A 24,156-nucleotide genomic window follows, 5' to 3' on the forward strand; every position below is an offset into this window, starting at 1 on the left:
ATTTATGAAGATCATGCATCTCAAATCAGCTAAGGAAATATGGGACAAAATCGTTACAAGCTACGAAGGAGATGATCAGGTAAAAATAGCGAAGCTTCAAACTCTCAGAATCCGGTATGAAACTCTTAAGATGCGAAGTAATGAAAGCGTAGCTAATTATTTCCTGCGTATGGATGAGATTGTGAATTGTATGAGGGATCTGGGTGAAGAATTTGAGGAAGTTGTCTTAGTTCAAAAGGTTTTGAGATCTCTGTCTACTAAATTTGATTCTAAAGTATCTGCCATAGAAGAAAAGGAGAATGTGCGGAAAAATTACCATGTCACAGCTTCACGGGATCTTAACTGCTTTTGAAATGCGACAAGAGGTACCACCAGAGGCCGCATTCGAAGTGTCAGAGGAAGAAGATGAGGTAAATTTTGTCAAGAATCTTGAACGGGGAACTGGACGGTTCAAAGATAAGCTGCCTTTCAAATGTTTTCTATGTGGTAGAGTTGGTCACTATGCTGCTAGATGTCCTCATAACAAAGAAAGGATATATGAAGAAGATGGTAGAAGCTATTATTCCCATATTAAAAGTTCATTAAATGATAGTGAAGATATTAGAAGTCTCATGGCACAAGAAGAAGAATGCTTCATCCAATAATAGCGAGGATATTAAAAGTCTCATGGCACATGAAGAGAAGAATGCAGAAACTGAAGAAGCTGCCAAATTAAAAGAACTATTGGAAACAGAAACCAGGGTAAGGGAGAAATTGCAGGATATAGCAAAAGATCAGAGCACAACTATTCAGAGACTTGAATCAAAGATCCTCTCTCTAAAAGAAGATCTTGAAGATCAAGAACATGAAGTGATCAAACTAAAGCGACAAGTGGAAGAAGGGAGAAAAGTTGAAGAAGACCTAAGGAAGCAGTATCTGAAAAAGGAAGAACAACATCAAGTTGAGGTAAATATCTTGAAAGGTAAACTAGAAGAAAAGGATAAGCTCTTTACGATTTCAAGATAGTTCTAAAGTCTTGGATGATATTCTTAATAGTCAAAGATCTCCTGCTATCAAGACTGGTCTTGGTTTTCATGAATATGTGAAGGTGAATCTAGTTCACAAGGTGAGGCAAGAAACTCTAATGAGAAATCTGAAATGCTCAAGGAACAACCAAGGAAAGAAATTCCTCAAGGAAGATCCTTTACTCCTAACTATGGACGTGATAGACGATTATTTCCTCCGCTGAATAATGTTGAATGTTATGTATGTCATAATCTTGGACATGTTGCAGCCAGATGCAGAAGTAGAATGGTTCAAGAAAGATCATCGCATCCCAAGTATTTCAGAGGGTATTGCTTTGCCTGCAATGCATATGGACACAAAGCAATTGATTGTGATAGAAGGAACATGAAAAATATAAGGTGTTATACATGCAACAACTATGGGCATAAAGCAAGGGAATGCAGGAGCAGATTTCAAAATTCAAGACAAGGGGACCATACATCATCACAGTTGCAGGAATTGAAGAAGACAGAGACAGAAAGGTGTGGGATAACTCAGTCAGCTGACATAACAGACACAGGGGAATCTGAAAGTGATGAATTCAGTATTCCATCCTGCATACGCTGATATAATGAAGACAAGTCGCGTATATACGCGAGTTACAGGCTGCAAAGTCGCGTATATGGAGAAAGGGCAGCAGAACAGACCCAGGTTCAGTCATGGTTGGCTCAGGCTCAGGGGGAGCAGAACAGACTCAGGAAATGGTTCAGACATGGTTGGCTCACACTCAGGGGAGAATATTCTTCAAATAATGCATTGTTGGCATTATGGTTAGAAGTTGTTGATAAAGTCTATGAAGCTAAATGATACATCTTACTTTTAGGAATGGGATTGCAGCTGATGCTTATATGGTACAGATCATGATGCTGTTGGTGGCTTTCATAAGTCTTGGTCTAGATATTTCGTCTCTATGTCATGTATCTCTTGTGATATCTCTTTTTATGGTGTCAAGGTCATGTAACGGCCTATGTTGGTTTCCCCACTATGCCTGGGATGAATGATGAATGTAATGTTGAGTCTTTTGGTGATAGGAAGGTCTTCTATGATGTATAAGTCCTTGTTCTTCTTGAAGAACATCTTTTGCAGATCTTGCCTACAGTCAATAGATTGGTACACTTTGGCATACACAAAGGGGGAGCACAGTTGGAGATTTCAGCAAGTACTCAGGGGGAGTATGGACAGCAGAAGGTATACCAAAGAAGAGAATATCTTGGTCCACCCTTTGCCCTTGATGTCAAAGGGGGAGAGTGACTTGGTGTGGTGGTTGCCATCAAGTCCAAAGGGGGAGATTGTTGGCATTATGATTCAAGTGTTGTCCTTGATGGCAACTCACTCAGAGGTTGGTACAGATGCTCAGAAGTTGGTACAGGTGATGGCAACTTAATCAGAGACAGATCCTAGTACAGCTTACCAAGGAAGTTCATACACGCAGGTTTGTTAAGCCAAGTCGCGTGTACACGCAGGTTGGCTTCAGAAAAAGCGCGTGTATGTGGAAAAGTACCTTTGGTCCATGGCGGTTAGTCCTTGGAAGTTGTGCCTATGGTTTCGGACCATTGTGTCTCGACGGACGTGTCGATCCCTAGTTTTGAAGTTGATGGTATTGTGTTTCTATGGTTTTGGCTCTTGGTATTGAACAAGGCCTAAGGCTATATAAGGAGAAGATCACTAGGCAAAGATAGGTGTGAGGGTCTGACGCAGTGAGAGGATCTGGTATTGCTGGTTATCTGTTCGGGACGCTTGGCAAGGGTCGGATCTGACAGCAAAGGCAGAAGTAATCATTTCTAGATCTGCACGCGGGTTGCCTTTGGAGAAAGCGCGTATACACGCGGTTTTGGTACAGTGAAGTAGCGTATGCATGATAAGGGTTGATATTTCAGGTTGTTGCTGATTCTGGTGGTTGTTGCAGAGTTCTAGATTCTGGTTTGGGTTCTGTGTTCTTGATGACAGGGTTTCAGTGATTCGGTATTGGTTGTTTAATGAATTATGATGCAAGTATAAGTTGATGATTGTATTGCGGTAATGTTTGCTTTGTACTCTTGGATCCAGTCTGAAAATTGATGAAACGTGGTCCCTGAAGGTTGTAGGGTCAGCACCTACGTACTAGTAAATGGATCAGCTAGTACAAGAGCTGAGGGAGTTGTAGCTCCCTTCCAGAAGTAGTTGGAAAACGAAAGAGAGGGTTGTAGCCCTCTGCAGGTTGTAGCCTGCATACTGGTAAAGGACTGCACCAGTGGTAAAGGACTGCACCAGTAATTGTAAAAAAGTTTCTCATTAAAGAAGAAAGAGACGAATTGCAGCAGGTGGTTTTCACCCACATTGGGTTTCCACCTTATATCATGGTGTTCATGTGTGTGGCTCTTGTGTGATGTTCTGTTCTGTTATACTGCACCTGTTTACTGTTAAATTGCTTAATAATGTTCTGATGCATTTACTGAAGATAAGATTAACTGAATCATAAGATATCTGCATATACGCTAGTTGCTTTAGACACAGTCGCGTGTACACGCGGATTCACTTAACTGAAGTCGCGTATATGTTTCTGAGTATGAAATTGAAAAGTTTTATTGATCTGATAATACTGATTCATTCACCCCCCCTCTCAGTATTATTTCCAACAATTGGTATCAGAGCAGGTCCTTCAGAGGAAGCTTGATCGCTTGAAGGAAAAGATCCATCAAAATGGCTAATCCAGAAAGAGAGGCACACATCAGGCCACCAGTCTTTGACGGGAACAATTTTACTCACTGGAAGATAAGAACCACTGCATATCTACAGTCTCTTGGAGCAGAAGTTTGGGGACTCGTAGAAGGAGGATACAAATTTCCATCAGCAACTCCTACAGATCCAGCAGAGAAAAAGCAATATGAGCTCAATGCCAAAGTAGTTAATGTCCTATTGAGTACTTTGACTCAATCAGAATTTATGAAGATCATGCATCTCAAATCAGCTAAGGAAATATGGGACAAAATCGTTACAAGCTACGAAGGAGATGATCAGGTAAAAATAGCGAAGCTTCAAACTCTCAGAATCCGGTATGAAACTCTTAAGATGCGAAGTAATGAAAGCGTAGCTAATTATTTCCTGCGTATGGATGAGATTGTGAATTGTATGAGGGATCTGGGTGAAGAATTTGAGGAAGTTGTCTTAGTTCAAAAGGTTTTGAGATCTCTGTCTACTAAATTTGATTCTAAAGTATCTGCCATAGAAGAAAAGGAGAATGTGCGGAAAATTACCATGTCACAGCTTCACGGGATCTTAACTGCTTTTGAAATGCGACAAGAGGTACCACCAGAGGCCGCATTCGAAGTGTCAGAGGAAGAAGATGAGGTAAATTTTGTCAAGAATCTTGAACGGGGAACTGGACGGTTCAAAGATAAGCTGCCTTTCAAATGTTTTCTATGTGGTAGAGTTGGTCACTATGCTGCTAGATGTCCTCATAACAAAGAAAGGATATATGAAGAAGATGGTAGAAGCTATTATTCCCATATTAAAAGTTCATTAAATGATAGTGAAGATATTAGAAGTCTCATGGCGCACAAGAAGAAGAATGCTTCATCCAATAATAGCGAGGATATTAAAAGTCTCATGGCACATGAAGAGAAGAATGCAGAAACTGAAGAAGCTGCCAAATTAAAAGAACTATTGGAACAGAAACCAGGGTAAGGGAGAAATTGCAGGATATAGCAAAAGATCAGAGCACAACTATTCAGAGACTTGAATCAAAGATCCTCTCTCTAAAAGAAGATCTTGAAGATCAAGAACATGAAGTGATCAAACTAAAGCGACAAGTGGAAGAAGGGAGAAAAGTTGAAGAAGACCTAAGGAAGCAGTATCTGAAAAAGGAAGAACAACATCAAGTTGAGGTAAATATCTTGAAAGGTAAACTAGAAGAAAAGGATAAGCTTTTACGATTTCAAGATAGTTCTAAAGTCTTGGATGATATTCTTAATAGTCAAAGATCTCCTGCTATCAAGACTGGTCTTGGTTTTCATGAATATGTTGAAGGTGAATCTAGTTCACAAGGTGGCAAGAAACTCTAATGAGAAATCTGAAATGCTCAAGGAACAACCAAGGAAAGAAATTCCTCAAGGAAGATCCTTTACTCCTAACTATGGACGTGATAGACGATTATTTCCTCCGCTGAATAATGTTGAATGTTATGTATGTCATAATCTTGGACATGTTGCAGCCAGATGCAGAAGTAGAATGGTTCAAGAAAGATCATCGCATCCCAGGTATTTCAGAGGGTATTGCTTTGCCTGCAATGCATATGGACACAAAGCAATTGATTGTGATAGAAGGAACATGAAAAATATAAGGTGTTATACATGCAACAACTATGGGCATAAAGCAAGGGAATGCAGGAGCAGATTTCAAAATTCAAGACAAGGGGACCATACATCATCACAGTTGCAGGAATTGAAGAAGACAGAGACAGAAAGGTGTGGGATAACTCAGTCAGCTGACATAACAGACACAGGGGAATCTGAAAGTGATGAAATTCAGTATTCCATCCTGCATACGCTGATATAATGAAGACAAGTCGCGTATATACGCGAGTTACAGGCTGCAAAGTCGCGTATATGGAGAAAGGGCAGCAGAACAGACCCAGGTTCAGTCATGGTTGGCTCAGGCTCAGGGGGAGCAGAACAGACTCAGGAAATGGTTCAGACATGGTTGGCTCACACTCAGGGGGAGAATATTCTTCAAATAATGCATTGTTGGCATTATGGTTAGAAGTTGTTGATAAAGTCTATGAAGCTAAATGATACATCTTACTGTTTAGGAATGGGATTGCAGGCTGATGCTTATGGTACAGATCATGATGCTGTTGGTGGCTTTCATAAGTCTTGGTCTAGATATTTCGTCTCTATGTCATGTATCTCTGTGATATCTCTTTTTATGGTGTCAAGGTCATGTAACGGCCTATGTTGGTTTCCCCACTATGCCTGGATGAATGATGAATGTATGTTGAGTCGTTTGGTGATAGGAAGGTCTTCTATGATGTATAAGTCCTTGTTCTTCTTGAAGAACATCTTTTGCAGATCTTGCCTACAGTCAAGGGGAGCATGAACAGCACAATTCAGCAAGAGCAGGATGGATAGATTGGTACACTTTGGCATACACAAAGGGGGAGCACATTTGGAGATTTCAGCAGGTACTCAGGGGGAGTATGGACAGCAGAAGGTATACCAAAGAAGAGAATATCTTGGTCCGCCCTTTGCCCTTGATGTCAAAGGGGGAGAGTGACTTGGTGTGGTGGTTGCCATCAAGTCCAAAGGGGGAGATTGTTGGCATTATGATTCAAGTGTTGTCCTTGATGGCAACTCACTCAGAGGTTGGTACAGATGCTCAGAAGTTGGTACAGGTGATGGCAACTTAATCAGAAGACAGATCCTAGTACAGCTTGCCAAGGAAGTTCATACACGCAGGTTTGTTAAGCCCAAGTCGCGTGTACACGCAGGTTGGCTTCAGAAAAAGCGCGTGTATGTGGAAAAGTACCTTTGGTCCATGGCGGTTAGTCCTTGGAAGTTGTGCCTATGGTTTCGGACCATTGTGTCTCGACGGGCGTGTCGATCCCTAGTTTTGAAGTTGATGGTATTGTGTTTCTATGGTTTTGGCTCTTGGTATTGAACAAGGCCTAAGGCTATATAAGGAGAAGATCACTAGGCAAAGATATGGTGTGTGGGTGTCTGACGCAGTGAGAGGATCTGGTATTGCTGGTTATCTGTTCGGGACGCTTGGCAAGGGTCGGATCTGACAGCAAAGGCAGAAGTAATCATTTCTAGATCTGCACGCGGGTTGCCTTTGGAGAAAGCGCGTATACACGCGGTTTTGGTACAGTGAAGTAGCGTATGCATGATAAGGGTTGATATTTCAGGTTGTTGCTGATTCTGGTGGTTGTTGCAGAGTTCTAGATTCTGGTTTGGGTTCTGTGTTCTTGATGACAGGGTTTCAGTGATTCGGTATTGGGTTGTTTAATGAATTATGATGCAAGTATAAGTTGATGATTGTATTGCGGTAATGTTTGCTTTGTACTCTTGGATCCAGTCTGAAAATTGATGAAACGTGGTCCCTGAAGGTTGTAGGGTCAGCACCTACGTACTAGTAAATGGATCAGCTAGTACAAGAGCTGAGGGAGTTGTAGCTCCCTTCCAGAAGTAGTTGGAAAACGAAAGAGAGGGTTGTAGCCCTCTGCAGGTTGTAGCCTGCATACTGGTAAAGGACTGCACCAGTATATTGTAAAAGAAGTTTCTCATTAAAGAAGAAAGAGACGAATTGCAGCAGGTGGTTTTCACCCACATTGGGTTTCCACCTTATATCATGGTGTTCATGTGTGTGGCTCTTGTGTGATGTTCTGTTCTGTTATACTGCACCTGTTTACTGTTAAATTGCTTAATAATGTTCTGATGCATTTACTGAAGATAAGATTAACTGAATCATAAGATATCTGCATATACGCTAGTTGCTTTAGACACAGTCGCGTGTACACGCGGATTCACTTAACTGAAGTCGCGTATATGTTTCTGAGTATGAAATTGAAAAGGTTTTATTGATCTGATAATACTGATTCACCCCCCCTCTCAGTATTATTTCCAACAATTGGTATCAGAGCAGGTCCTTCAGAGGAAGCTTGATCGCTTGAAGGAAAAGATCCATCAAAATGGCTAATCCAGAAAGAGAGGCACACATCAGGCCACCAGTCTTTGACGGGAACAATTTTACTCACTGGAAGATAAGAACCACTGCATATCTACAGTCTCTTGGAGCAGAAGTTTGGGGACTCGTAGAAGGAGGATACAAATTTCCATCAGCAACTCCTACAGATCCAGCAGAGAAAAAGCAATATGAGCTCAATGCCAAAGTAGTTAATGTCCTATTGAGTACTTTGACTCAATCAGAATTTATGAAGATCATGCATCTCAAATCAGCTAAGGAAATATGGGACAAAATCGTTACAAGCTACGAAGGAGATGATCAGGTAAAAATAGCGAAGCTTCAAACTCTCAGAATCCGGTATGAAACTCTTAAGATGCGAAGTAATGAAAGCGTAGCTAATTATTTCCTGCGTATGGATGAGATTGTGAATTGTATGAGGGATCTGGGTGAAGAATTTGAGGAAGTTGTCTTAGTTCAAAAGGTTTTGAGATCTCTGTCTACTAAATTTGATTCTAAAGTATCTGCCATAGAAGAAAAGGAGAATGTGCGGAAAATTACCATGTCACAGCTTCACGGGATCTTAACTGCTTTTGAAATGCGACAAGAGGTACCACCAGAGGCCGCATTCGAAGTGTCAGAGGAAGAAGATGAGGTAAATTTTGTCAAGAATCTTGAACGGGGAACTGGACGGTTCAAAGATAAGCTGCCTTTCAAATGTTTTCTATGTGGTAGAGTTGGTCACTATGCTGCTAGATGTCCTCATAACAAAGAAAGGATATATGAAGAAGATGGTAGAAGCTATTATTCCCATATTAAAAGTTCATTAAATGATAGTGAAGATATTAGAAGTCTCATGGCGCACAAGAAGAAGAATGCTTCATCCAATAATAGCGAGGATATTAAAAGTCTCATGGCACATGAAGAGAAGAATGCAGAAACTGAAGAAGCTGCCAAATTAAAAGAACTATTGGAAACAGAAACCAGGGTAAGGGAGAATTGCAGGATATAGCAAAAGATCAGAGCACAACTATTCAGAGACTTGAATCAAAGATCCTCTCTCTAAAAGAAGATCTTGAAGATCAAGAACATGAAGTGATCAAACTAAAGCGACAAGTGGAAGAAGGGAGAAAAGTTGAAGAAGACCTAAGGAAGCAGTATCTGAAAAAGGAAGAACAACATCAAGTTGAGGTAAATATCTTGAAAGGTAAACTAGAAGAAAAGGATAAGCTTTTACGATTTCAAGATAGTTCTAAAGTCTTGGATGATATTCTTAATAGTCAAAGATCTCCTGCTATCAAGACTGGTCTTGGTTTTCATGAATATGTTGAAGGTGAATCTAGTTCACAAGGTGAGGCAAGAAACTCTAATGAGAAATCTGAAATGCTCAAGGAACAACCAAGGAAAGAAATTCCTCAAGGAAGATCCTTTACTCCTAACTATGGACGTGATAGACGATTATTTCCTCCGCTGAATAATGTTGAATGTTATGTATGTCATAATCTTGGACATGTTGCAGCCAGATGCAGAAGTAGAATGGTTCAAGAAAGATCATCGCATCCCAGGTATTTCAGAGGGTATTGCTTTGCCTGCAATGCATATGGACACAAAGCAATTGATTGTGATAGAAGGAACATGAAAAATATAAGGTGTTATACATGCAACAACTATGGGCATAAAGCAAGGGAATGCAGGAGCAGATTTCAAAATTCAAGACAAGGGGACCATACATCATCACAGTTGCAGGAATTGAAGAAGACAGAGACAGAAAGGTGTGGGATAACTCAGTCAGCTGACATAACAGACACAGGGGAATCTGAAAGTGATGAAATTCAGTATTCCATCCTGCATACGCTGATATAATGAAGACAAGTCGCGTATATACGCGAGTTACAGGCTGCAAAGTCGCGTATATGGAGAAAGGGCAGCAGAACAGACCCAGGTTCAGTCATGGTTGGCTCAGGCTCAGGGGGAGCAGAACAGACTCAGGAAATGGTTCAGACATGGTTGGCTCACACTCAGGGGGAGAATATTCTTCAAATAATGCATTGTTGGCATTATGGTTAGAAGTTGTTGATAAAGTCTATGAAGCTAAATGATACATCTTACTGTTTAGGAATGGGATTGCAGGCTGATGCTTATGGTACAGATCATGATGCTGTTGGTGGCTTTCATAAGTCTTGGTCTAGATATTTCGTCTCTATGTCATGTATCTCTTGTGATATCTCTTTTTATGGTGTCAAGGTCATGTAACGGCCTATGTTGGTTTCCCCACTATGCCTGGGATGAATGATGAATGTATGTTGAGTCTTTTGGTGATAGGAAGGTCTTCTATGATGTATAAGTCCTTGTTCTTCTTGAAGAACATCTTTTGCAGATCTTGCCTACAGTCAAGGGGAGCATGAACAGCACAATTCAGCAAGAGCAGGATGGATAGATTGGTACACTTTGGCATACACAAAGGGGGAGCACATTTGGAGATTTCAGCAAGTACTCAGGGGGAGTATGGACAGCAGAAGGTATACCAAAGAAGAGAATATCTTGGTCCGCCCTTTGCCCTTGATGTCAAAGGGGGAGAGTGACTTGGTGTGGTGGTTGCCATCAAGTCCAAAGGGGGAGATTGTTGGCATTATGATTCAAGTGTTGTCCTTGATGGCAACTCACTCAGAGGTTGGTACAGATGCTCAGAAGTTGGTACAGGTGATGGCAACTTAATCAGAAGACAGATCCTAGTACAGCTTGCCAAGGAAGTTCATACACGCAGGTTTGTTAAGCCCAAGTCGCGTGTACACGCAGGTTGGCTTCAGAAAAAGCGCGTGTATGTGGAAAAGTACCTTTGGTCCATGGCGGTTAGTCCTTGGAAGTTGTGCCTATGGTTTCGGACCATTGTGTCTCGACGGGCGTGTCGATCCCTAGTTTTGAAGTTGATGGTATTGTGTTTCTATGGTTTTGGCTCTTGGTATTGAACAAGGCCTAAGGCTATATAAGGAGAAGATCACTAGGCAAAGATGGTGTGTGGGTGTCTGACGCAGTGAGAGGATCTGGTATTGCTGGTTATCTGTTCGGGACGCTTGGCAAGGGTCGGATCTGACAGCAAAGGCAGAAGTAATCATTTCTAGATCTGCACGCGGGTTGCCTTTGGAGAAAGCGCGTATACACGCGGTTTTGGTACAGTGAAGTAGCGTATGCATGATAAGGGTTGATATTTCAGGTTGTTGCTGATTCTGGTGGTTGTTGCAGAGTTCTAGATTCTGGTTTGGGTTCTGTGTTCTTGATGACAGGGTTTCAGTGATTCGGTATTGGGTTGTTTAATGAATTATGATGCAAGTATAAGTTGATGATTGTATTGCGGTAATGTTTGCTTTGTACTCTTGGATCCAGTCTGAAAATTGATGAAACGTGGTCCCTGAAGGTTGTAGGGTCAGCACCTACGTACTAGTAAATGGATCAGCTAGTACAAGAGCTGAGGGAGTTGTAGCTCCCTTCCAGAAGTAGTTGGAAAACGAAAGAGAGGGTTGTAGCCCTCTGCAGGTTGTAGCCTGCATACTGGTAAAGGACTGCACCAGTATATTGTAAAAGAAGTTTCTCATTAAAGAAGAAAGAGACGAATTGCAGCAGGTGGTTTTCACCCACATTGGGTTTCCACCTTATATCATGGTGTTCATGTGTGTGGCTCTTGTGTGATGTTCTGTTCTGTTATACTGCACCTGTTTACTGTTAAATTGCTTAATAATGTTCTGATGCATTTACTGAAGATAAGATTAACTGAATCATAAGATATCTGCATATACGCTAGTTGCTTTAGACACAGTCGCGTGTACACGCGGATTCACTTAACTGAAGTCGCGTATATGTTTCTGAGTATGAAATTGAAAAGGTTTTATTGATCTGATAATACTGATTCACCCCCCCTCTCAGTATTATTTCCAACAATTGGTATCAGAGCAGGTCCTTCAGAGGAAGCTTGATCGCTTGAAGGAAAAGATCCATCAAAATGGCTAATCCAGAAAGAGAGGCACACATCAGGCCACCAGTCTTTGACGGGAACAATTTTACTCACTGGAAGATAAGAACCACTGCATATCTACAGTCTCTTGGAGCAGAAGTTTGGGGACTCGTAGAAGGAGGATACAAATTCCCATCAGCAACTCCTACAGATCCAGCAGAGAAAAAGCAATATGAGCTCAATGCCAAAGTAGTTAATGTCCTATTGAGTACTTTGACTCAATCAGAATTTATGAAGATCATGCATCTCAAATCAGCTAAGGAAATATGGGACAAAATCGTTACAAGCTACGAAGGAGATGATCAGGTAAAAATAGCGAAGCTTCAAACTCTCAGAATCCGGTATGAAACTCTTAAGATGCGAAGTAATGAAAGCGTAGCTAATTATTTCCTGCGTATGGATGAGATTGTGAATTGTATGAGGGATCTGGGTGAAGAATTTGAGGAAGTTGTCTTAGTTCAAAAGGTTTTGAGATCTCTGTCTACTAAATTTGATTCTAAAGTATCTGCCATAGAAGAAAAGGAGAATGTGCGGAAAATTACCATGTCACAGCTTCACGGGATCTTAACTGCTTTTGAAATGCGACAAGAGGTACCACCAGAGGCCGCATTCGAAGTGTCAGAGGAAGAAGATGAGGTAAATTTTGTCAAGAATCTTGAACGGGGAACTGGACGGTTCAAAGATAAGCTGCCTTTCAAATGTTTTCTATGTGGTAGAGTTGGTCACTATGCTGCTAGATGTCCTCATAACAAAGAAAGGATATATGAAGAAGATGGTAGAAGCTATTATTCCCATATTAAAAGTTCATTAAATGATAGTGAAGATATTAGAAGTCTCATGGCGCACAAGAAGAAGAATGCTTCATCCAATAATAGCGAGGATATTAAAAGTCTCATGGCACATGAAGAGAAGAATGCAGAAACTGAAGAAGCTGCCAAATTAAAAGAACTATTGGAAACAGAAACCAGGGTAAGGGAGAAATTGCAGGATATAGCAAAAGATCAGAGCACAACTATTCAGAGACTTGAATCAAAGATCCTCTCTCTAAAAGAAGATCTTGAAGATCAAGAACATGAAGTGATCAAACTAAAGCGACAAGTGGAAGAAGGGAGAAAAGTTGAAGAAGACCTAAGGAAGCAGTATCTGAAAAAGGAAGAACAACATCAAGTTGAGGTAAATATCTTGAAAGGTAAACTAGAAGAAAAGGATAAGCTTTTACGATTTCAAGATAGTTCTAAAGTCTTGGATGATATTCTTAATAGTCAAAGATCTCCTGCTATCAAGACTGGTCTTGGTTTTCATGAATATGTTGAAGGTGAATCTAGTTCACAAGGTGAGGCAAGAAACTCTAATGAGAAATCTGAAATGCTCAAGGAACAACCAAGGAAAGAAATTCCTCAAGGAAGATCCTTTACTCCTAACTATGGACGTGATAGACGATTATTTCCTCCGCTGAATAATGTTGAATGTTATGTATGTCATAATCTTGGACATGTTGCAGCCAGATGCAGAAGTAGAATGGTTCAAGAAAGATCATCGCATCCCAGGTATTTCAGAGGGTATTGCTTTGCCTGCAATGCATATGGACACAAAGCAATTGATTGTGATAGAAGGAACATGAAAAATATAAGGTGTTATACATGCAACAACTATGGGCATAAAGCAAGGGAATGCAGGAGCAGATTTCAAAATTCAAGACAAGGGGACCATACATCATCACAGTTGCAGGAATTGAAGAAGACAGAGACAGAAAGGTGTGGGACAACTCAGTCAGCTGACATAACAGACACAGGGGAATCTGAAAGTGATGAAATTCAGTATTCCATCCTGCATACGCTGATATAATGAAGACAAGTCGCGTATATACGCGAGTTACAGGCTGCAAAGTCGCGTATATGGAGAAAGGGCAGCAGAACAGACCCAGGTTCAGTCATGGTTGGCTCAGGCTCAGGGGGAGCAGAACAGACTCAGGAAATGGTTCAGACATGGTTGGCTCACACTCAGGGGGAGAATATTCTTCAAATAATGCATTGTTGGCATTATGGTTAGAAGTTGTTGATAAAGTCTATGAAGCTAAATGATACATCTTACTGTTTAGGAATGGGATTGCAGGCTGATGCTTATGGTACAGATCATGATGCTGTTGGTGGCTTTCATAAGTCTTGGTCTAGATATTTCGTCTCTATGTCATGTATCTCTTGTGATATCTCTTTTTATGGTGTCAAGGTCATGTAACGGCCTATGTTGGTTTCCCCACTATGCCTGGGATGAATGATGAATGTATGTTGAGTCTTTTGGTGATAGGAAGGTCTTCTATGATGTATAAGTCCTTGTTCTTCTTGAAGAACATCTTTTGCAGATCTTGCCTACAGTCAAGGGGAGCATGAACAGCACAATTCAGCAAGAGCAGGATGGATAGATTGGTACACTTTGGCATACACAAAGGGGGAGCACAGTTGGAGATTTCAGCAAGTACTCAGGGGGAGTATGGACAGCAGAAGGTATACCAAAGAAGAGAATATCTTGGTCCGCCCTTTGCCCTTGATGTCAAAGGGGGAGAGTGACTTGGTGTGGTGGTTGCCATCAAGTCCAAAGGGGGAGATTGTTGGCATTATGATTCAAGTGTTGTCCTTGATGGCAACTCACTCAGAGGTTGGTACAGATGCTCAGAAGTTGGTACAGGTGATGGCAACTTAATCAGAAGACAGATCCTAGTACAGCTTGCCAAGGAAGTTCATACACGCAGGTTTGTTAAGCCCAAGTCGCGTGTACACGCAGGTTGGCTTCAGAAAAAGCGCGTGTATGTGGAAAAGTACCTTTGGTCCATGGCGGTTAGTCCTTGGAAGTTGTGCCTATGGTTTCGGACCATTGTGTCTCGACGGGCGTGTCGATCCCTAGTTTTGAAGTTGATGGTATTGTGTTTCTATGGTTTTGGCTCTTGGTATTGAACAAGGCCTAAGGCTATATAAGGAGAAGATCACTAGGCAAAGATAGGTGTGTGGGTGTCTGACGCAGTGAGAGGATCTGGTATTGCTGGTTATCTGTTCGGGACGCTTGGCAAGGGTCGGATCTGACAGCAAAGGCAGAAGTAATCATTTCTAGATCTGCACGCGGGTTGCCTTTGGAGAAAGCGCGTATACACGCGGTTTTGGTACAGTGAAGTAGCGTATGCATGATAAGGGTTGATATTTCAGGTTGTTGCTGATTCTGGTGGTTGTTGCAGAGTTCTAGATTCTGGTTTGGGTTCTGTGTTCTTGATGACAGGGTTTCAGTGATTCGGTATTGGGTTGTTTAATGAATTATGATGCAAGTATAAGTTGATGATTGTATTGCGGTAATGTTTGCTTTGTACTCTTGGATCCAGTCTGAAAATTGATGAAACGTGGTCCCTGAAGGTTGTAGGGTCAGCACCTACGTACTAGTAAATGGATCAGCTAGTACAAGAGCTGAGGGAGTTGTAGCTCCCTTCCAGAAGTAGTTGGAAAACGAAAGAGAGGGTTGTAGCCCTCTGCAGGTTGTAGCCTGCATACTGGTAAAGGACTGCACCAGTATATTGTAAAAGAAGTTTCTCATTAAAGAAGAAAGAGACGAATTGCAGCAGGTGGTTTTCACCCACATTGGGTTTCCACCTTATATCATGGTGTTCATGTGTGTGGCTCTTGTGTGATGTTCTGTTCTGTTATACTGCACCTGTTTACTGTTAAATTGCTTAATAATGTTCTGATGCATTTACTGAAGATAAGATTAACTGAATCATAAGATATCTGCATATACGCTAGTTGCTTTAGACACAGTCGCGTGTACACGCGGATTCACTTAACTGAAGTCGCGTATATGTTTCTGAGTATGAAATTGAAAAGGTTTTATTGATCTGATAATACTGATTCACCCCCCCTCTCAGTATTATTTCCAACAATTGGTATCAGAGCAGGTCCTTCAGAGGAAGCTTGATCGCTTGAAGGAAAAGATCCATCAAAATGGCTAATCCAGAAAGAGAGGCACACATCAGGCCACCAGTCTTTGACGGGAACAATTTTACTCACTGGAAGATAAGAACCACTGCATATCTACAGTCTCTTGGAGCAGAAGTTTGGGGACTCGTAGAAGGAGGATACAAATTCCCATCAGCAACTCCTACAGATCCAGCAGAGAAAAAGCAATATGAGCTCAATGCCAAAGTAGTTAATGTCCTATTGAGTACTTTGACTCAATCAGAATTTATGAAGATCATGCATCTCAAATCAGCTAAGGAAATATGGGACAAAATCGTTACAAGCTACGAAGGAGATGATCAGGTAAAAATAGCGAAGCTTCAAACTCTCAGAATCCGGTATGAAACTCTTAAGATGCGAAGTAATGAAAGCGTAGCTAATTATTTCCTGCGTATGGATGAGATTGTGAATTGTATGAGGGATCTGGGTGAAGAATTTGAGGAAGTTGTCTTAGTTCAAAAGGTTTTGAGATCTCTGTCTACTAAATTTGATTCTAAAGTATCTGCCATAGAAGAAAAGGAGAATGTGCGGAAAATTACCATGTCACAGCTTCACGGGATCTTAACTGCTTTTGAAATGCGACAAGAGGTACCACCAGAGGCCGCATTCGAAGTGTCAGAGGAAGAAGATGAGGTAAATTTTGTCAAGAATCTTGAACGGGGAACTGGACGGTTCAAAGATAAGCTGCCTTTCAAATGTTTTCTATGTGGTAGAGTTGGTCACTATGCTGCTAGATGTCCTCATAACAAAGAAAGGATATATGAAGAAGATGGTAGAAGCTATTATTCCCATATTAAAAGTTCATTAAATGATAGTGAAGATATTAGAAGTCTCATGGCGCACAAGAAGAAGAATGCTTCATCCAATAATAGCGAGGATATTAAAAGTCTCATGGCACATGAAGAGAAGAATGCAGAAACTGAAGAAGCTGCCAAATTAAAAGAACTATTGGAAACAGAAACCAGGGTAAGGGAGAGATTGCAGGATATAGCAAAAGATCAGAGCACAACTATTCAGAGACTTGAATCAAAGATCCTCTCTCTAAAAGAAGATCTTGAAGATCAAGAACATGAAGTGATCAAACTAAAGCGACAAGTGGAAGAAGGGAGAAAAGTTGAAGAAGACCTAAGGAAGCAGTATCTGAAAAAGGAAGAACAACATCAAGTTGAGGTAAATATCTTGAAAGGTAAACTAGAAGAAAAGGATAAGCTCTTACGATTTCAAGATAGTTCTAAAGTCTTGGATGATATTCTTAATAGTCAAAGATCTCCTGCTATCAAGACTGGTCTTGGTTTTCATGAATATGTTGAAGGTGAATCTAGTTCACAAGGTGAGGCAAGAAACTCTAATGAGAAATCTGAAATGCTCAAGGAACAACCAAGGAAAGAAATTCCTCAAGGAAGATCCTTTACTCCTAACTATGGACGTGATAGACGATTATTTCCTCCGCTGAATAATGTTGAATGTTATGTATGTCATAATCTTGGACATGTTGCAGCCAGATGCAGAAGTAGAATGGTTCAAGAAAGATCATCGCATCCCAGGTATTTCAGAGGGTATTGCTTTGCCTGCAATGCATATGGACACAAAGCAATTGATTGTGATAGAAGGAACATGAAAAATATAAGGTGTTATACATGCAACAACTATGGGCATAAAGCAAGGGAATGCAGGAGCAGATTTCAAAATTCAAGACAAGGGGACCATACATCATCACAGTTGCAGGAATTGAAGAAGACAGAGACAGAAAGGTGTGGGACAACTCAGTCAGCTGACATAACAGACACAGGGGAATCTGAAAGTGATGAGATTCAGTATTCCATCCTGCATACGCTGATATAATGAAGACAAGTCGCGTATATACGCGAGTTACAGGCTGCAAAGTCGCGTATATGGAGAAAGGGCAGCAGAACAGACCCAGGTTCAGTCATGGTTGGCTCAGGCTCAGGGGGAGCAGAACAGACTCAGGAAATGGTTCAGACATGGTTGGCTCACACTCAGGGGGAGAATATTCTTCAAATAATGCATTGTTGGCATTATGGTTAGAAGTTGTTGATAAAGTCTATGAAGCTAAATGATACATCTTACTGTTTAGGAATGGGATTGCAGGCTGATGCTTATGGTACAGATCATGATGCTGTTGGTGGCTTTCATAAGTCTTGGTCTAGATATTTCGTCTCTATGTCATGTATCTCTTGTGATATCTCTTTTTATGGTGTCAAGGTCATGTAACGGCCTATGTTGGTTTCCCCACTATGCCTGGGATGAATGATGAATGTATGTTGAGTCTTTTGGTGATAGGAAGGTCTTCTATGATGTATAAGTCCTTGTTCTTCTTGAAGAACATCTTTTGCAGATCTTGCCTACAGTCAAGGGGAGCATGAACAGCACAATTCAGCAAGAGCAGGATGGATAGATTGGTACACTTTGGCATACACAAAGGGGGAGCACAGTTGGAGATTTCAGCAAGTACTCAGGGGGAGTATGGACAGCAGAAGGTATACCAAAGAAGAGAATATCTTGGTCCGCCCTTTGCCCTTGATGTCAAAGGGGGAGAGTGACTTGGTGTAGTGGTTGCCATCAAGTCCAAAGGGGGAGATTGTTGGCATTATGATTCAAGTGTTGTCCTTGATGGCAACTCACTCAGAGGTTGGTACAGATGCTCAGAAGTTGGTACAGGTGATGGCAACTTAATCAGAAGACAGATCCTAGTACAGCTTGCCAAGGAAGTTCATACACGCAGGTTTGTTAAGCCCAAGTCGCGTGTACACGCAGGTTGGCTTCAGAAAAAGCGCGTGTATGTGGAAAAGTACCTTTGGTCCATGGCGGTTAGTCCTTGGAAGTTGTGCCTATGGTTTCGGACCATTGTGTCTCGACGGGCGTGTCGATCCCTAGTTTTGAAGTTGATGGTATTGTGTTTCTATGGTTTTGGCTCTTGGTATTGAACAAGGCCTAAGGCTATATAAGGAGAAGATCACTAGGCAAAGATGGTGTGTGGGTGTCTGACGCAGTGAGAGGATCTGGTATTGCTGGTTATCTGTTCGGGACGCTTGGCAAGGGTCGGATCTGACAGCAAAGGCAGAAGTAATCATTTCTAGATCTGCACGCGGGTTGCCTTTGGAGAAAGCGCGTATACACGCGGTTTTGGTACAGTGAAGTAGCGTATGCATGATAAGGGTTGATATTTCAGGTTGTTGCTGATTCTGGTGGTTGTTGCAGAGTTCTAGATTCTGGTTTGGGTTCTGTGTTCTTGATGACAGGGTTTCAGTGATTCGGTATTGGGTTGTTTAATGAATTATGATGCAAGTATAAGTTGATGATTGTATTGCGGTAATGTTTGCTTTGTACTCTTGGATCCAGTCTGAAAATTGATGAAACGTGGTCCCTGAAGGTTGTAGGGTCAGCACCTACGTACTAGTAAATGGATCAGCTAGTACAAGAGCTGAGGGAGTTGTAGCTCCCTTCCAGAAGTAGTTGGAAAACGAAAGAGAGGGTTGTAGCCCTCTGCAGGTTGTAGCCTGCATACTGGTAAAGGACTGCACCAGTATATTGTAAAAGAAGTTTCTCATTAAAGAAGAAAGAGACGAATTGCAGCAGGTGGTTTTCACCCACATTGGGTTTCCACCTTATATCATGGTGTTCATGTGTGTGGCTCTTGTGTGATGTTCTGTTCTGTTATACTGCACCTGTTTACTGTTAAATTGCTTAATAATGTTCTGATGCATTTACTGAAGATAAGATTAACTGAATCATAAGATATCTGCATATACGCTAGTTGCTTTAGACACAGTCGCGTGTACACGCGGATTCACTTAACTGAAGTCGCGTATATGTTTCTGAGTATGAAATTGAAAAGGTTTTATTGATCTGATAATACTGATTCACCCCCCCTCTCAGTATTATTTCCAACAATTGGTATCAGAGCAGGTCCTTCAGAGGAAGCTTGATCGCTTGAAGGAAAAGATCCATCAAAATGGCTAATCCAGAAAGAGAGGCACACATCAGGCCACCAGTCTTTGACGGGAACAATTTTACTCACTGGAAGATAAGAACCACTGCATATCTACAGTCTCTTGGAGCAGAAGTTTGGGGACTCGTAGAAGGAGGATACAAATTCCCATCAGCAACTCCTACAGATCCAGCAGAGAAAAAGCAATATGAGCTCAATGCCAAAGTAGTTAATGTCCTATTGAGTACTTTGACTCAATCAGAATTTATGAAGATCATGCATCTCAAATCAGCTAAGGAAATATGGGACAAAATCGTTACAAGCTACGAAGGAGATGATCAGGTAAAAATAGCGAAGCTTCAAACTCTCAGAATCCGGTATGAAACTCTTAAGATGCGAAGTAATGAAAGCGTAGCTAATTATTTCCTGCGTATGGATGAGATTGTGAATTGTATGAGGGATCTGGGTGAAGAATTTGAGGAAGTTGTCTTAGTTCAAAAGGTTTTGAGATCTCTGTCTACTAAATTTGATTCTAAAGTATCTGCCATAGAAGAAAAGGAGAATGTGCGGAAAATTACCATGTCACAGCTTCACGGGATCTTAACTGCTTTTGAAATGCGACAAGAGGTACCACCAGAGGCCGCATTCGAAGTGTCAGAGGAAGAAGATGAGGTAAATTTTGTCAAGAATCTTGAACGGGGAACTGGACGGTTCAAAGATAAGCTGCCTTTCAAATGTTTTCTATGTGGTAGAGTTGGTCACTATGCTGCTAGATGTCCTCATAACAAAGAAAGGATATATGAAGAAGATGGTAGAAGCTATTATTCCCATATTAAAAGTTCATTAAATGATAGTGAAGATATTAGAAGTCTCATGGCGCACAAGAAGAAGAATGCTTCATCCAATAATAGCGAGGATATTAAAAGTCTCATGGCACATGAAGAGAAGAATGCAGAAACTGAAGAAGCTGCCAAATTAAAAGAACTATTGGAAACAGAAACCAGGGTAAGGGAGAAATTGCAGGATATAGCAAAAGATCAGAGCACAACTATTCAGAGACTTGAATCAAAGATCCTCTCTCTAAAAGAAGATCTTGAAGATCAAGAACATGAAGTGATCAAACTAAAGCGACAAGTGGAAGAAGGGAGAAAAGTTGAAGAAGACCTAAGGAAGCAGTATCTGAAAAAGGAAGAACAACATCAGTTGAGGTAAATATCTTGAAAGGTAAACTAGAAGAAAAGGATAAGCTTTTACGATTTCAAGATAGTTCTAAAGTCTTGGATGATATTCTTAATAGTCAAAGATCTCCTGCTATCAAGACTGGTCTTGGTTTTCATGAATATGTTGAAGGTGAATCTAGTTCACAAGGTGAGGCAAGAAACTCTAATGAGAAATCTGAAATGCTCAAGGAACAACCAAGGAAAGAAATTCCTCAAGGAAGATCCTTTACTCCTAACTATGGACGTGATAGACGATTATTTCCTCCGCTGAATAATGTTGAATGTTATGTATGTCATAATCTTGGACATGTTGCAGCCAGATGCAGAAGTAGAATGGTTCAAGAAAGATCATCGCATCCCAGGTATTTCAGAGGGTATTGCTTTGCCTGCAATGCATATGGACACAAAGCAATTGATTGTGATAGAAGGAACATGAAAAATATAAGGTGTTATACATGCAACAACTATGGGCATAAAGCAAGGGAATGCAGGAGCAGATTTCAAAATTCAAGACAAGGGGACCATACATCATCACAGTTGCAGGAATTGAAGAAGACAGAGACAGAAAGGTGTGGGATAACTCAGTCAGCTGACATAACAGACACAGGGGAATCTGAAAGTGATGAAATTCAGTATTCCATCCTGCATACGCTGAAATAATGAAGACAAGTCGCGTATATACGCGAGTTACAGGCTGCAAAGTCGCGTATATGGAGAAAGGGCAGCAGAACAGACCCAGGTTCAGTCATGGTTGGCTCAGGCTCAGGGGGAGCAGAACAGACTCAGGAAATGGTTCAGACATGGTTGGCTCACACTCAGGGGGAGAATATTCTTCAAATAATGCATTGTTGGCATTATGGTTAGAAGTTGTTGATAAAGTCTATGAAGCTAAATGATACATCTTACTGTTTAGGAATGGGATTGCAGGCTGATGCTTATGGTACAGATCATGATGCTGTTGGTGGCTTTCATAAGTCTTGGTCTAGATATTTCGTCTCTATGTCATGTATCTCTTGTGATATCTCTTTTTATGGTGTCAAGGTCATGTAACGGCCTATGTTGGTTTCCCCACTATGCCTGGGATGAATGATGAATGTATGTTGAGTCTTTTGGTGATAGGAAGGTCTTCTATGATGTATAAGTCCTTGTTCTTCTTGAAGAACATCTTTTGCAGATCTTGCCTACAGTCAAGGGGAGCATGAACAGCACAATTCAGCAAGAGCAGGATGGATAGATTGGTACACTTTGGCATACACAAAGGGGGAGCACAGTTGGAGATTTCAGCAAGTACTCAGGGGGAGTATGGACAGCAGAAGGTATACCAAAGAAGAGAATATCTTGGTCCGCCCTTTGCCCTTGATGTCAAAGGGGGAGAGTGACTTGGTGTAGTGGTTGCCATCAAGTCCAAAGGGGGAGATTGTTGGCATTATGATTCAAGTGTTGTCCTTGATGGCAACTCACTCAGAGGTTGGTACAGATGCTCAGAAGTTGGTACAGGTGATGGCAACTTAATCAGAAGACAGATCCTAGTACAGCTTGCCAAGGAAGTTCATACACGCAGGTTTGTTAAGCCCAAGTCGCGTGTACACGCAGGTTGGCTTCAGAAAAAGCGCGTGTATGTGGAAAAGTACCTTTGGTCCATGGCGGTTAGTCCTTGGAAGTTGTGCCTATGGTTTCGGACCATTGTGTCTCGACGGGCGTGTCGATCCCTAGTTTTGAAGTTGATGGTATTGTGTTTCTATGGTTTTGGCTCTTGGTATTGAACAAGGCCTAAGGCTATATAAGGAGAAGATCACTAGGCAAAGATAGGTGTGTGGGTGTCTGACGCAGTGAGAGGATCTGGTATTGCTGGTTATCTGTTCGGGACGCTTGGCAAGGGTCGGATCTGACAGCAAAGGCAGAAGTAATCATTTCTAGATCTGCACGCGGGTTGCCTTTGGAGAAAGCGCGTATACACGCGGTTTTGGTACAGTGAAGTAGCGTATGCATGATAAGGGTTGATATTTCAGGTTGTTGCTGATTCTGGTGGTTGTTGCAGAGTTCTAGATTCTGGTTTGGGTTCTGTGTTCTTGATGACAGGGTTTCAGTGATTCGGTATTGGGTTGTTTAATGAATTATGATGCAAGTATAAGTTGATGATTGTATTGCGGTAATGTTTGCTTTGTACTCTTGGATCCAGTCTGAAAATTGATGAAACGTGGTCCCTGAAGGTTGTAGGGTCAGCACCTACGTACTAGTAAATGGATCAGCTAGTACAAGAGCTGAGGGAGTTGTAGCTCCCTTCCAGAAGTAGTTGGAAAACGAAAGAGAGGGTTGTAGCCCTCTGCAGGTTGTAGCCTGCATACTGGTAAAGGACTGCACCAGTATATTGTAAAAGAAGTTTCTCATTAAAGAAGAAAGAGACGAATTGCAGCAGGTGGTTTTCACCCACATTGGGTTTCCACCTTATATCATGGTGTTCATGTGTGTGGCTCTTGTGTGATGTTCTGTTCTGTTATACTGCACCTGTTTACTGTTAAATTGCTTAATAATGTTCTGATGCATTTACTGAAGATAAGATTAACTGAATCATAAGATATCTGCATATACGCTAGTTGCTTTAGACACAGTCGCGTGTACACGCGGATTCACTTAACTGAAGTCGCGTATATGTTTCTGAGTATGAAATTGAAAAGGTTTTATTGATCTGATAATACTGATTCACCCCCCCTCTCAGTATTATTTCCAACAATTGGTATCAGAGCAGGTCCTTCAGAGGAAGCTTGATCGCTTGAAGGAAAAGATCCATCAAAATGGCTAATCCAGAAAGAGAGGCACACATCAGGCCACCAGTCTTTGACGGGAACAATTTTACTCACTGGAAGATAAGAACCACTGCATATCTACAGTCTCTTGGAGCAGAAGTTTGGGGACTCGTAGAAGGAGGATACAAATTTCCCATCAGCAACTCCTACAGATCCAGCAGAGAAAAAGCAATATGAGCTCAATGCCAAAGTAGTTAATGTCCTATTGAGTACTTTGACTCAATCAGAATTTATGAAGATCATGCATCTCAAATCAGCTAAGGAAATATGGGACAAAATCGTTACAAGCTACGAAGGAGATGATCAGGTAAAAATAGCGAAGCTTCAAACTCTCAGAATCCGGTATGAAACTCTTAAGATGCGAAGTAATGAAAGCGTAGCTAATTATTTCCTGCGTATGGATGAGATTGTGAATTGTATGAGGGATCTGGGTGAAGAATTTGAGGAAGTTGTCTTAGTTCAAAAGGTTTTGAGATCTCTGTCT

Source organism: Pinus tabuliformis, chromosome 1_1, assembly GCF_031772625.1.
Source record: "Pinus tabuliformis cultivar Carrire ecotype Pingquan chromosome 1_1, CPIR1, whole genome shotgun sequence".
NCBI lineage: Eukaryota > Viridiplantae > Streptophyta > Pinopsida > Pinales > Pinaceae > Pinus > Pinus tabuliformis.